The sequence below is a fragment of the Hylobates moloch genome, unplaced genomic scaffold (genome assembly GCF_009828535.3).
Source record: "Hylobates moloch isolate HMO894 unplaced genomic scaffold, HMol_V3 SCAFFOLD_17, whole genome shotgun sequence".
In the NCBI taxonomy this organism is placed as follows: domain Eukaryota; kingdom Metazoa; phylum Chordata; class Mammalia; order Primates; family Hylobatidae; genus Hylobates; species Hylobates moloch.
Genome location: NW_026652292.1, coordinates 17,453,820 through 17,467,514, shown reverse-complemented (window position 1 = coordinate 17,467,514; position 13,695 = coordinate 17,453,820).

Here is a 13,695-nt window from a genome sequence, read left to right as displayed (position 1 = left end):
TTCCCCTCTCTTGCCACCTCCCCTCCCCAGTCTCTGGTAATTTAATGAACCAGATGAGCCATAAGAAAATTTTAAATGAAGGGAAGACTTTACCCAGGGGGAGAAAAAAAGGAATAATAAATAAATAAGCAGGTAACGAACACCATCACAAGGGGAAGTTCCCAAGAAGTAAAGGAAATATTCAAGGCTTCTCTGATCTCAACCCAAAATAGTCTCCAAGAATTCCAGATCTCTCTTGTTATATTCCAAGTTATGAAAACAAATTCTGTATTTTAAAAATGGAGTTATGATGAAAATTTTAAATAAACATTTGAAAATCATATAAATGTAATAAACTAAAAATACATTCAAAATTATATCTGTAATAAATAGTAAAGACCAGTCAACTGTTATTTCATTCACAAGTATTTATTGATCACCTATTGTATGGCAAGTGTTGTTCACTACATTAGGATCACATCTCTATTGGTGTAATGGATCTCAGCTTCTAGTAGTAAGGGACAATGAAGAAAAGCAGCCTATACATTATAAAATGCTAGATAGTAATAAGTACTATCTGTAACTTCATAATAAAGAGATAAATTACAGGGTTAAAACTTCAGAACACAGGCCAAATATGTAGTGAAAGATGTAGTTATATTAAGATTCTCCTTGACTTATGACAGGGTTACATCCTGATAAACCAATCATTAGTTTAAAATATCATTGAGTTAAAAAAGCATTTAATATACCAAACCTTCCTAACCTCATAGTTTTGCCTAGCCTACCTTAAATGTGCTCAGAACCTTTACATTAGCCTACACTTGGGCAAAATCATCAAATACAAAGGCTACTGTATAATAAAATGTTGAATATCTCAGGTACTTTTTTTTCTGAAAGTGAAAAACAGAATGCTTGCATGGGTACTTGAAGTGTGGTGTCTAATGAATGTTTATTGCTTTTGCTCTTTCATAAAGTTGAAAAAGCTTTCATCAATTTTGTAAGTCAGGAGTGGAAAGTAAAACAATTCTGGTAGAAGGGATATAAGAGAAAAGGCCCTGAGATGCAAACCACCTTTCCTGGGAGAACTAGCTTGGAGACCAGTGTAGCCAAGACAGAGTGATCAGAGGAGGATGACAGGAGCTGTATCTCCACGGGAGATGGGACAATGCTAACAGGGAGTTGTGTAGACCCATGTTTTTCACGCTTTGTAATGTATACTGAGAATTGAAGCAACATAGCTTTTTCTAAATCAAAGTTTATTTTACTTCTCTGAAGTGCAATTTCTTATGCAATATTCTTCTGACTATTCAATTTATTTTAAAATTCTAGAAGAATCATGCAAGGGAATACTGCATAGAAAAGATTATTAGAATAACCTGTGAAATGGTCACTAAATAGTGTATTTTTTTTGTTGGGGGGGGGCACTGCATCTCGTTCTGTTGCCCAGGCTGGAGTGCAGTGGTGTGATTTTGGCTCACTGCAAGCTCTGCCTCCAGGGTTCACACCATTCTCCCGCCTCAGCCTCCCGAGTAGCTGGGACTACAGGCGCCCTCCACCATGACCGGCTAATTTTTTTGTATTTTTAGTAGAGACGGGGTTTCACCGTGTTAGCCAGGATGGTCTCGATCTCCTGACCTCGTGATCCACCCACCTCAGCCTCCTGAAGTGCTGGGATTACAGGCGTGAGCCACCGCGCCCGTCCTAAATAGTGTATTTTGAAGAACTGGGTAAAAACTCTTTTGGACTATCTCTTAATCAACTGAAATTAACAAATGTGTTCCACTATCTGAATAACATTCATAAACGCCATGGCACAATGGACACTCGTGGCTGGTAGCCTAATGTCTCTGGCTATCTGTACACATTGGCTTTCACCAATCAAGTAGAGCACTTTCCAAAAGTCGGTTTTGTTCTCACGCTTGTTTAAGTGGGTTGTTGTCCTTTAAATAATTATTAATTTAATTTTTACAATATTATTTAGAGAAAGGGCTTTGGTCAAGTTCAAATGATTTATAAATAAATATATATACAAACATTTAAAGCTTAAATAAAATATTTAAAGTATTATACATTATTTTTATTTTTCACTTTATTTAACTTTTAAGTTGAATAATTGATTATTGGTCCCAAATCAGAACACTTCCAGGAAGTAGAGTCACTGCCTAGTATTTTCTCTGGTTATTCCTCACCACTAGTGATTCCTTCTTTGGGGTCTTGAGAACTTTGACTATCTCCAGAGTTCCTATTCAAAGGGTACAATTTTCTGAGAGTGGGAACATCTTAAGTATTATGAACTAATATCTCAAGAGTGACAAAAAACTGACTTCCAACTGGACAGCTGGACATTGCTAAGAAAGGCCATACTGCAGATACCTGAAATGCAAATGGAAAATGAAAATATAGTTAACTTGGGAGGCCGAGGAGGGCGGATTGCCTGAGGTCAGGAGTTCAAGACCAGTCTGGCCAACATGGTGAAACTCGGTCTCTATTAAAAATACAAAAAAATTAGCCTGCCGAGCCATAATCCCAGCTACTTGGGAGGCCGAGGCGGGCAGATTGCCTGAGGTCAGGAGTTCAAGACCAGTCTGGCCAACATGGTGAAACTCGGTCTCTACTAAAAATACAAAAAGATTAGCCTGCCGAGCTATAATCCCAGCTACTTGGGAGGCCGAGGCAGGGCAATTGCTTGAACCAGGGAGGTGGAGGTTGTAGTAAGCTGAGATTGTGCCACTGTACTCCAGCCTGAGTGACAGAATGAGACTCCATCTTAAAAAAAAATTTATATATATATATAAAATCACCATCACAATTTTTCCTAAAGCCTGGTGTTTAAAGGGCAAAATATTTAAGTTTCAGAAAAACAAATAAGGCCTCTTCCTGGAATGCTAAGAGGAATGTCTTATTTTTTTACTATAATTAAGTGTATGTAAGGTCTAAAATAAGGATAAAACAAATATAAAAGAAGCAATTGGGCCAAAAAGAGTCGAGGCCAATTAAGTTATATAATGTAACCCCTGACTGTGTGTCAGTTCATCACTTCAGGGGACCAAGTTTACTTAAATATTCCACTCTGCTCAGACTAAAAGCATTGGCGAAAAGCAATTCCAGTGAAGCTGTTGCTTGAAAATATTTGAATAGCTGAAGATTGTTTGTTGGCCACAAGAATGATTTCCTATACTTCCCTGAAAAAGAAATTTTTAAATTAAAAGTTGCACCTTAGGTGTATACAGTCTCTAAAAATATAAAATAATACTTTCCTGAATTGTAATTCACATATTCAACATTATCACATCTGTTCACAGGAATAAATTTAGTTTCCTCTGTATTTCATCTTATTCAGATCTTACCATATAGAATATTAATTTTTAAGAGTCTTATTCATGGTGCCAACAAACCAAACTTATAATAATAAACATGCTTTTTGGAAAGATAACATTTAAAAATTCTTATGTTATTTCTAAAAGTAAACCAAATTATGCAAGTAATATCCTAATATATCAAGAAAATATACAAGATTCATATAAATTATAAATGTAGTGAATTTATATTGTCAAAATAAATATTTAGAACAATTGGTATTTATTGGGGAAATGAATATCGTTTAAAATACTGTGAATTTGTTAAGAATAAAATTTGACTTACAATTGGTGAACACCCAATCAGAACAGAAATCTAAAGGAGGTAGGGCAGGTTTTATTACTTGCAGGAATTCTGATGTGATATTAGGAAAACATGAAATGCTTAAGTAGAATTCTAAGACTTGGGGTTTACACAATGGTCAGTATTTTGAAATATTCTATAATTCTAGCATAAAGCATCCATTGTTAGTATATGAAACAAGGCAGAAGAAGAACAACAATAACAATAAAACTTCTGATTTAAAAATGTACTTCTTAAGCCAACAAACTTGGGAAGTAATGGAATATTCAAGATTTATGTTCATATGTGTGTGACTATTACATTTGCGGCTTGCCTGTGGAGTCTGTAAAAGATGTATATTTTTAACACAGAAGATAAAAATCCTTAGAGAAATTATAGAGAAGAAGGAGAGCATAAATACTATAAACAATAAAGCAAGTGAAGACAGCAACAGAGACCAGTCTCACAGAAGTAGTAATAGCCATAGTTCCAGGCTGTGATTTTGGAAATGATAAGAAAACAAAGCTCAGAGTTTTAGAAATCAGCTTTTTCCTTTACCTAAAGTTAAAATCATGACTCAATTCAAAATCTAGGTAATACACTTCTCCTTTATCTCTGATTCTAGGTCCATAAAGTAAATAGTCTTGGATGCAATTTACAATTGGAATTCTCACAACAAATGCTGAAATATGGAAAAAAAATTGCTGAGTGTCCACAGTCTGGGTTTCTGGATTTCCTCCCGGAAATATCTGATATACTAGGTAGAGTTGAATGGTTGTCTCAAGTTATCTCAAGTGTATGATTCATTTGCAAATTTTATTCACAGTTAAAATAGGGTGTTTTGTACAATGTGTATCTTAATAGTAGCAAAATTTAATTTCCAATCTGGGACCAGCTTTCACTTCATAAAGATAGAATTGTAAATAAATAAACACTTGTATACATATAGCATATCTATAAATATGTACATATTTTAAAAAATAAATATGCACGTATTTATGTATACACATGTAAAATATATTTGTATATAAATATGCATAAAATAGTGACATTTACAAGCTTATGCTGTCTGTGTTATATGCAGGTGTGCATTTATTGCTTTCTAACTGGACAAAAATAAGTCATTGCATTTGTAGTATTACCTACAAGTATTCATAAATTACATGTGAAGAAGGGATATTATTGTGTGTAATTATTACACATACAACAATTTGTCTGATAGAGTATTGGATATATAATTTTTCTCATACTTTCTATGTAGTTCTTTACTTCTTTTTTTTTTTTTTTTGAGAGGGAGTCTGGCTCTGTCGCCCAGGCTGGAGTGCAGTGGCGCAATCTCGGCTCACTGCAAGCTCCGCCTCCCGGGTTCACGCCATTATCCTGCCTCAGCCTCCCGAGTAGCTGGGACTACAGGCGCCCGCCACCACGCCTGGCTAATTTTTTGTATTTTTAGTAGAGACGGGGTTTCACCGTCTTAGCCAGGATGGTCTCGATCTCCTGACCTCGTGATCCGCCCACCTCGGCCTCCCAAAGTCCTGGGATTACAGGCGTGAGCCACTGCGCCCGGCCCTACTTCTTTTTTAACCCAACATACAACTGCTCCTTCTCGTCTCTTGAAGTTTGTTCTCTAGAACTCCCAAACTCCCATTCATTTTATTCAACAAGGATACCGTTGCATCATTCTTTTCATTTTATTTTATTTTATTATTTATTTATTTATTTTGAGATGGAGTCTCACTCTGTCACCCAGGCTGGAGTGCAGTGGCGCGGTCTCCACTCACTGTAACCTCTGTCTCCCGGGCTCAAGCAATTGTCCTGCCTCAGCCTTCTGAGTAGCTGAGATTACAGGCACCTGCCACCACGCTTGGCTAATTTTTTGTATTTTTAGTAGAGACAAAGCTTCACCATGTTGGCTAGGCTGGTCTCAAACCCTTACATCTTACTTTATTTTCCACAGAATATTTAGAAAAGGATGAAGAAGGAGAAGAAGAGAAGTTATAGATCAAGTATCTTCACATTGGGATTATTTAATGGTTCTCCCTGGCTCCCTCACATGTCTACATACCATTCAAGCAGACAAACTGACTGGCTTTGATTTCACACTATCTTTTCAAAAATATTTTTATGGTGAACAATCTTGGCATGTAGAGATAATGTCTCCTTTTGGAACAAAGGGAAGACATGCTTATTTCTGGTAAAATAATGAAATGTCTTGCTACAGAGGAAAAGCAAATAAGCTTAGTATCCAAGATAAAACGTGTTGGTCCACCAAACTCAATGTTTCTCTTCTGTCGTTTAACACACTACAGGGGCAGGTGTCATCTGTCACTTTTCACGTGGTCCTGTGGGAATTTGGTCTTAGCAGACCAACAAGGAAATTTTGATAACTCTGTTTATTGTCATGGCTATGAATATTAAACTATCCTTTATGTCTCTCACGAAAATCTTGTGTTTTTCCACAGAACTGGAATTCATGAAACTTGACAGTTTGCAGGTAAAGAAAAATCTTAGACACCTCATAGTTCTTGATATTTTCCATTGCTCAGTGTTTATTGCCTTAATTATGCTCATGAAGTCTTGCGTCACCTAAGTTGCTGCTTGCTTAACCAGCCTTATTGCTTGTCCTTGGTACCCTCTCTAATTTTCCCTTGCCATAGCTATAGCCTTATACATCTCTGTTCCTGCTATTCTGACCTACTTTCATTTTGTCTCTTCTCATACAACTATTTATTTTGCCTTATAAATACTGCCTCATATGCCACTTAAGGAACATACAGTTTCTTCCACAAGTTGGCTAGATTTTTCATGCAATTTAGCATGCTTTCTGGCCAATGAGCATTTTTGAACACCTTCCAAATATTTGGGAAATTTCTAAATCTTGAATGCATAATTTTGCAAGACTAGGACTAAAACTTTATATTTTTTAGCCTCCCTTATGACCGTGACAATCAGATATACCTAATCTAGATGCTAGTGGAACTGAAAAGTTAGGCCACCTAGAGATTTCACCCTGATAGGTCAGCAGAAGAGATATTCAGCTTTCAGATTCAGCATTAACAGCAATATAAGAATCTAAGAGTCTAGTATTTGTAATGGAGTTTTAATATTTATGCTCCCTAACAGCAGAAATGTTTCACCAGCAGAACAGTCCATGGTATAATTTTGGATTTATATATCCATATGAGTGTGCGTGTGTGTGTGTGTGTGTGTGTGTGTATGTTTAACTCTCTAGTTTCCAGTTTAGATTTTCAAGACTTTCCAGAAATTTAGTGAATATAAACACTTTAAAAATAATTTTTGCACAATTTTTATAGGATTATTTCCAGTGTTTGCACTAAGGAACAGTGATTACTAGTTTAGTACCAAGAGCATTTTAGGTAGAAGACTCTCAAAGAAAAAAAGAGAATGGAGAAATGGTTGTTAGATCTCTTTCGGTGTGAAAATAATGAAAAGCATGCTTTTATTACAGAAAGGAATAAGATGGAGCCATCTCTTGCAGAAGTAAGCAGTTAAATTATCACATATGTTATTTAGAAAGATGTGCAAAATAAACGCAAGGCTTTGAGAACTAGATAGCAACTCATAAGTAATATTATCAGGGGTACAAATAATACAGAAACTGAAGAGTTGGGCTGGCTATTTCTAACTGTGCCAGATAAGTTAAGAAAAGATAGTGGAAAGATAAGTTGAGAATTTTCAGCTCAAAATACATTCAAAGGCAAAGGAACTATCTCTCTGCTAAAAGAATCTTAACTTTTTGGGATATGGTGCTCATACAGCCAAAATTCACATGTAGAGTTTGCTCTTTTTGGGTGCCAATTTAGATCAGTTTAATTCACAGTCAGGAAGGACATGAACAATGCCTGGGCAGTTCTTCTCTATCTCAACGTGTTACATTCCTAAGAGGGACAAGACCAAAGCCTGGACTATTTTGGGCCATTCTTTTCTATCTCAGGATGTTGCCTTCTGCAGTTATTCTGGGAACTATGGGCAAGAAGAAGGAGAATAATCTGGGTCAGCAAAGGCCATCCAAGGACCATCCTGCAGGATGTTGAAGGCCTCTTTATTCATAATCACTAGAAACTAGGAGGAACCAAGATATCCTTCATCATAGAAATGAAGAGACTGCAATATATCCAGTTTCCTACATAAGATTTACTTCACTTATCAGTAAAGATGAGTCTTGAACATTCTAAAGGGGTCACAAAAGATTTAAAAGACTCAAACCCTCAGAGTCCTCTGATTATATTTGCCAGCCAAAGCAGTTTTGTGTGTTGATCCTTTTAACTTTTGATAGAGCCATTTCTGCATTGCTTTAAGCTGCTGAACCCATCTAACCTGAGGCAGGTAATTTGCAAAGAGAATCCTAATCTTTTTGTTTTGCCACCCCCCCAATGTGTCATTTTCTCTAGCTCTACAGCAGTAAGGCCCAAACTTACCCTCAGTGAACAATTACAAAGTAAAACCCAAGGAAAGACAGCTTATTAGTTAATTGAATAATTACAAAATTCTTATTTGTCTATATCTATTTCTCTATCATCCTGTCCATTGAACACTGATCACTTATCACCTATCAATGATCTATCTGTATATATATATATACATATACTGATATATATACATATATACATATACTGATATATATACATATATACATATATATTTTTAATAGTGTATGTACACATAAAATATATACATATATTTGAGATATAAAAGTAATTCCTATGTGAAGTTTATGGATTTTAAATAAGCTTAACTAGGAAGGAAAATATAATTTTATATCAGACTATGTATTGATTTTAGTGCTGCAGCAGACAGCCTACATAACAGCTAAAATCTGCACATACTTCTGAAGGGTTGCCCTTGGGTAATACAAGTCATGTTGTCCAAAGCTTACTCTGACTTGCAATTTCTGATCATTAATTAACAGATTAATTAAATATGGACGGGGTATAAAAATTATTCCCCCATGTTGAAATAAAATGTGGTGCTGGCCAGGCGTGGTGGCTCACGCCTGTAATCCCAGCACTTTGGGAGGCTGAGGCGGGTGGATCATGAGGTCAGGAGATTGAGACCATCCTGGCTAATATGGTGAAACCCCGTCTCTACTAAAAATAAATAAACAAATAAATAAAAATACAAAAAATTAGCCGGGCATGGTGGCGGGCACCTGTAGTCCCAGCTACTCAGGAGGCTGAGGCAGGAGAATGGCATGAACCCGGGAGGCAGAGCTTGCACTGAGCCGATATCTCGCCACTGCACTCCAGCCTGGGTGACAGAGAGAGACTGTCACAAAAAAAAAAAAAAAAGAAAAGAAAAAGAAAAAAAAATGTGGTGCTATTTTCACTCTAGATCCCACTGCAGGATCAGGCTGAAGCTAAATATCACTCAAAACCCATCCTTGCTTATTTCCACCACTTCTTCCTTCCTATTTCACTTTCCTCCCTCCTTTACTTGTTCCTCGTTTAAGTATTTTCTCATTAAATCACGCGTATATGAATCTCAACTCAAGCTATTCTTCTAAGAAACCCAACCTAAAAGAGTCATTATTAGGAGAGGTCCTAGGAAAGAGATACTCAGGATGAGATTCCAGAAGTGGAGCACCTTCCAGTTGGCTGACAATTGGGATATCATTACTCACGGAAGGAGTAGTATTGATCATTTCAAGCATGCAGTTGCAATACAATTGCTAAGGTTTTCAGCTGTGGTGACCAGAGAAGGGATTCAGGCACAAAGGCTACAATGGCTTATGCAAAATCATGGTATTCAGCAGATACAGTGGAGATGGTAATCATAGACTGTGGAATCACATGGTTGTTGCAAATCACCATTAATACATTAGAGGGAAAAGAAAGACAGGCTCCATTCAATTAATCATCAATTTAAAGGAACGGTTTAAAGTCAGAGGTGCTCGTCGGCAGTGTTTAAAGTGACCCTCAATCCTGCACTCAAAGGCAGACAATCAAGCTCAGGAGCACAGAAGCAGGGAAGGCTAAATGCTCAGTAAAGATGAACCTTCTATGCCCACGTCAGGGTTCTTATAGGAAAGGTGTGGTACCTTGACTCTAGATTGGGAGATCTGGGTAGGTGCAGGTGCACTTGAAAACTTTGAACTCTGAAGCCTCTGGACTTGCGAAAATGACTCTGTCCTCTTATTAAAAGACAGTATCCTTCCCCCATGCTTGAAGACTACTTGGTGGCTTTAAATGATGCAAATGACTCATATGACAGCACCCTCTCTCCTCCTGCCAATTATAGTAACAGTGAAGTTTAATTCCCAGAGATCTAACTAGGGAGAAGCTGAGCCTGTCACTAGTAGAATGAAATTATGTGTACAGAAGGAGCTGCTGAGCCTGACTAACATATATTGGCAAAAACAAAAAGAATGTGCCCAGCAGTGGACGGACTAAAAGGAGAGGAATATAAAGCTGGAAAAGATGAACATTCTCAAAGTGGAGCACTCAAGGTAAACTTTCTCAAAATGGAGCACTCCCTTTTAGAGACTGCTCCCTTTCGAGCAAGTTCACCTCATCCAGCTTTATACTCCTTCCTCCATAGTACAACTTCCTCAGGAGCCACTCCTAGGCATGTTCTCTTCATTTCTGCCAGTATCAGTTTGTCAGGTTAAGCAGCTCTTAATGGGTACAATGTACACTATTTGGATGATGGTTATGCTAAAAGTCCAGACTTCAGTACTATACACTATATTCACGTAATGAAACAGCACTTGTACCTTCTAAATCAAAAGAAAGACAGGAAGAAAGAAAGAAAGAAAGAAAGAAAGAAAGAAAGAAAGAAAGAAAGAAAGAAGAAAAAGAAAGAGAAAAGAAAAAGAGAAAGAATGAAAAAGAAAAGAAAGAAGGAAAGAAAGAAAGAAGAAAGAAAAAGAAAGAAAAAAGAGAAAGAAAAAAGAGAGAAAGAAAGAAGAAAGAGAGAGAGAAAAGATAAAGAAAGACAAGAAAGAAAGAAAGAAAGAAAGAGACAGACAGACAGACAGAAAGAAAGAAAGAAAGAAAGAAAGAAAGAAAGAAAGAAAGAAAGAAAGAGAGAAAGAGAGATACGACATTTGATACATTTGATGTCCAGCAAGGTCCTTAGGAAACAGTGCAGGCAGAGTGCAGGGGTAGGAGTTGGAAGTTTCACAAATAACATAATCCACCTTAAATAAAGTAGAGGTGTAAGGTATGTGACAGTGGAAGACAGAAGAAGGAATGTAAGGCTCAGAGAATTGAGAATGCTAGACATTATCTACTATGTGAGACTTGCAAACTCACCAAATGAAAATGTTCCTTAGGAAACCCAGAGCACATTTTATTGTTCAGGGTGACAAGATATGGTCAACAGGTGCTATCTCCTGTGGGACTGAGTTGACGGAGTAAATAAGAAACGATGGCAAATCTCAGGTGAAATGGTAGGAAAAATTGACACTGTCAAGGACTTCAGGGATGGTGTTCCTCCTTTTACACCTATCTGGCTCCTGCAAAACTTAGATGCAACATTGAAGGTGACAGTGGATGACCGCAAACTTAAGAACACAGCAGCTCCAATTTCAGCTGTTGTACCAGATGTGACATTTCTTACTGAAAGATACTACTACAGCATTTGGTAGATGGTAGGCAGGTTTTGGTCTGACATTCTTCCCTTCTCCTTCAAGAGAGGGCAGAAAAGAGTTTGCAATCACTTGATTGGAATGGCAGTATGTATTTGCATGTTGCCCCAAGGCTATGCTATTTCTCTATCTCTCTGTCACAATATAGCCACAAGAAACATGAAATCTGAACACTGAGCAGACTTTTACCATTGCTCTACTGTATTGATTCCAGTGAATTAATCAGACCTCCAGGCTCTGGATACTTTTGTGAGACACAGGCACTCTGGAAGATTATAGATAACCCTCACAAAGTTTCACAGGTTTGCCATATTGGTGAATATTTTAGCAGTCCAGTATTCCTGGGCATATCAGGACAGCTTCTCTCAAAATGTACCAGTCATTCAATGTTACCGCTAAAAAATTACCACAATATGTGGCCAGTGCCCACAGTTTAAGGGCAGAATAATTTACACTTGTGAGTACTCTTAGATCCTTTTATCGAGTAATATGAATGTCTGCTCATTTTGAGTCAGGTTCAAGGCAAGTACAAGAAGAATGACACTTTGTCCATAGGATCTATTGTATACCATAGTAATATTAGAAATACGTATGAGAGAAAGAACATTTCATGTAGAGTCTCCAGGAAGGCACAAAAGAAGAGTTTTAGTGCAAAGCTACAGGATTCTGTTCCCATTTGTAACAGAAAACTGTACACCATTTAAAGCAGCCCTTATCATGTTAGTGAGACTTGGTAATGAATGAGTACCTGTCCATCAGTTGCAAATGACCTGGCCACCCAAGCTGCCCATCATGAGCTGTTTGCTTTCAAATTCACTACATAATTGGGTTATTGAGTAGACATAGCAGCATCCATCATAAGATGAAGGTCATACATCTGGTATTGGTCATATGTAAACTAACTGCATACACAGGTAGTTCATATGTTCATGTCAATCCCCTCTGTTGCACCAGCATCACTGCTGTATATATATTCATAGATGTATTTATAAAATATTATAAGTAATACAATGAAAATATTACTTATATGAGCTGAGAGTTGAATAAAGTACTACACTTGATTCAGGCATGAATTATCTTGGTATGCTAGTGCAGATTGAAATGGTCTAAAGACATGTTTAGACACAAACTTAAAAGCCACTAGGCATAGATTGCTCTCCAGTAAACAGAGCTTTTGGCACTGCACCTGGCTATCTAGTTGATTTGGAGATAAAGTGGCCTAGTTTAAAGACATACATGGATGTATGTGCATTTACAAATAGCTTGACATTTGTGCATTTACAAATGGTTGGTCTGGTGTCTTGAAGAAGCAAAATTTAACAACCATGGAAACAGGTGTTTGAGGAATAAATACATAGACAGGTCTGTGGAACAATATACAAATTGTAGGTGTCCTTTTACTGCACAGTAACATGTGCCAGAAAGTATTCACTGCAGAATAGTTACTAATAAAATAAATGGACAGAATTATTTTGTCAAGATATATGAGTCTCAAGGTTTATGAATCTTGTTCCTCAGCGACCTCACAGCTTGTGCAATGGTGAACTCATGACTAAAGTAGGTAGGTGGCAAAGGTCAAGTCTACGCCAGTACCCACCCGCATGGGCTCCTTGTCACCAACTGCTGTTTCTAAATGTCCAAACTGTTGGCAGAATATAAAGAAACTGACTCCCACCATAACCTACACACTTGCAGAGCCCTACAAGGCACTTGTTGCAAGTTGATTACATCATTCCAAATTTTACTCAAAGCTACATTTTTATAGCTTCTTCCTATTTCTCCAGTTCCTTACCTCATTCCCTAATCAATTTCTCCTAAGAACACTCCTTTAATAAATCAAATAGACATAAGTCTCCATCTCAGGCTCTGCTTCTAGGGCATCTGACCTGAGACAAGTGTACTTTCCAGAGATTATGATTAAAACCTGGTAATTCAATACATAGACAGATGTTCAAATTGTTTGCTTGGTTGACTAACTAAAATCTCTACTTAACTGTGGCCTCCTGCAAATGCACTTGAAAGACAGAAATTGCTTGCTGAGAAGAGAAGAAAGAATCTAAAGGTTTAAAGAATAGTAATGCAACCTAATCCTTAAATATAGCTCTTAACTAGATCCAGGAGGTGCTATTTTAACCTTAAGATTGACAAGTTTATTGGTGAGCAGAGTGACACCATCATTGAAATGTGCCACCGTGTTTGTTCTCTTCAGGTAAAATATGTGGCAGTTGAAACAGGCTTTCTGATTTAAGTAGGGATATGGGTTCTTTGAGTTGCTGAGGCCAACTGACAGCAGTTAACCTTCAGAGGCAAGGTAAACATGGGATATTTTGGTTGACCACTGCTGGGATCTTTGTTAGTGAATATTATACTATTAGGTTCCTAGTCTGGAAATAGGTGAGCAACATACAAAATAGCACTTGGTCTATTCAACAAGGAAAACAACTCTAGAACAGCTTTGAGTTTCC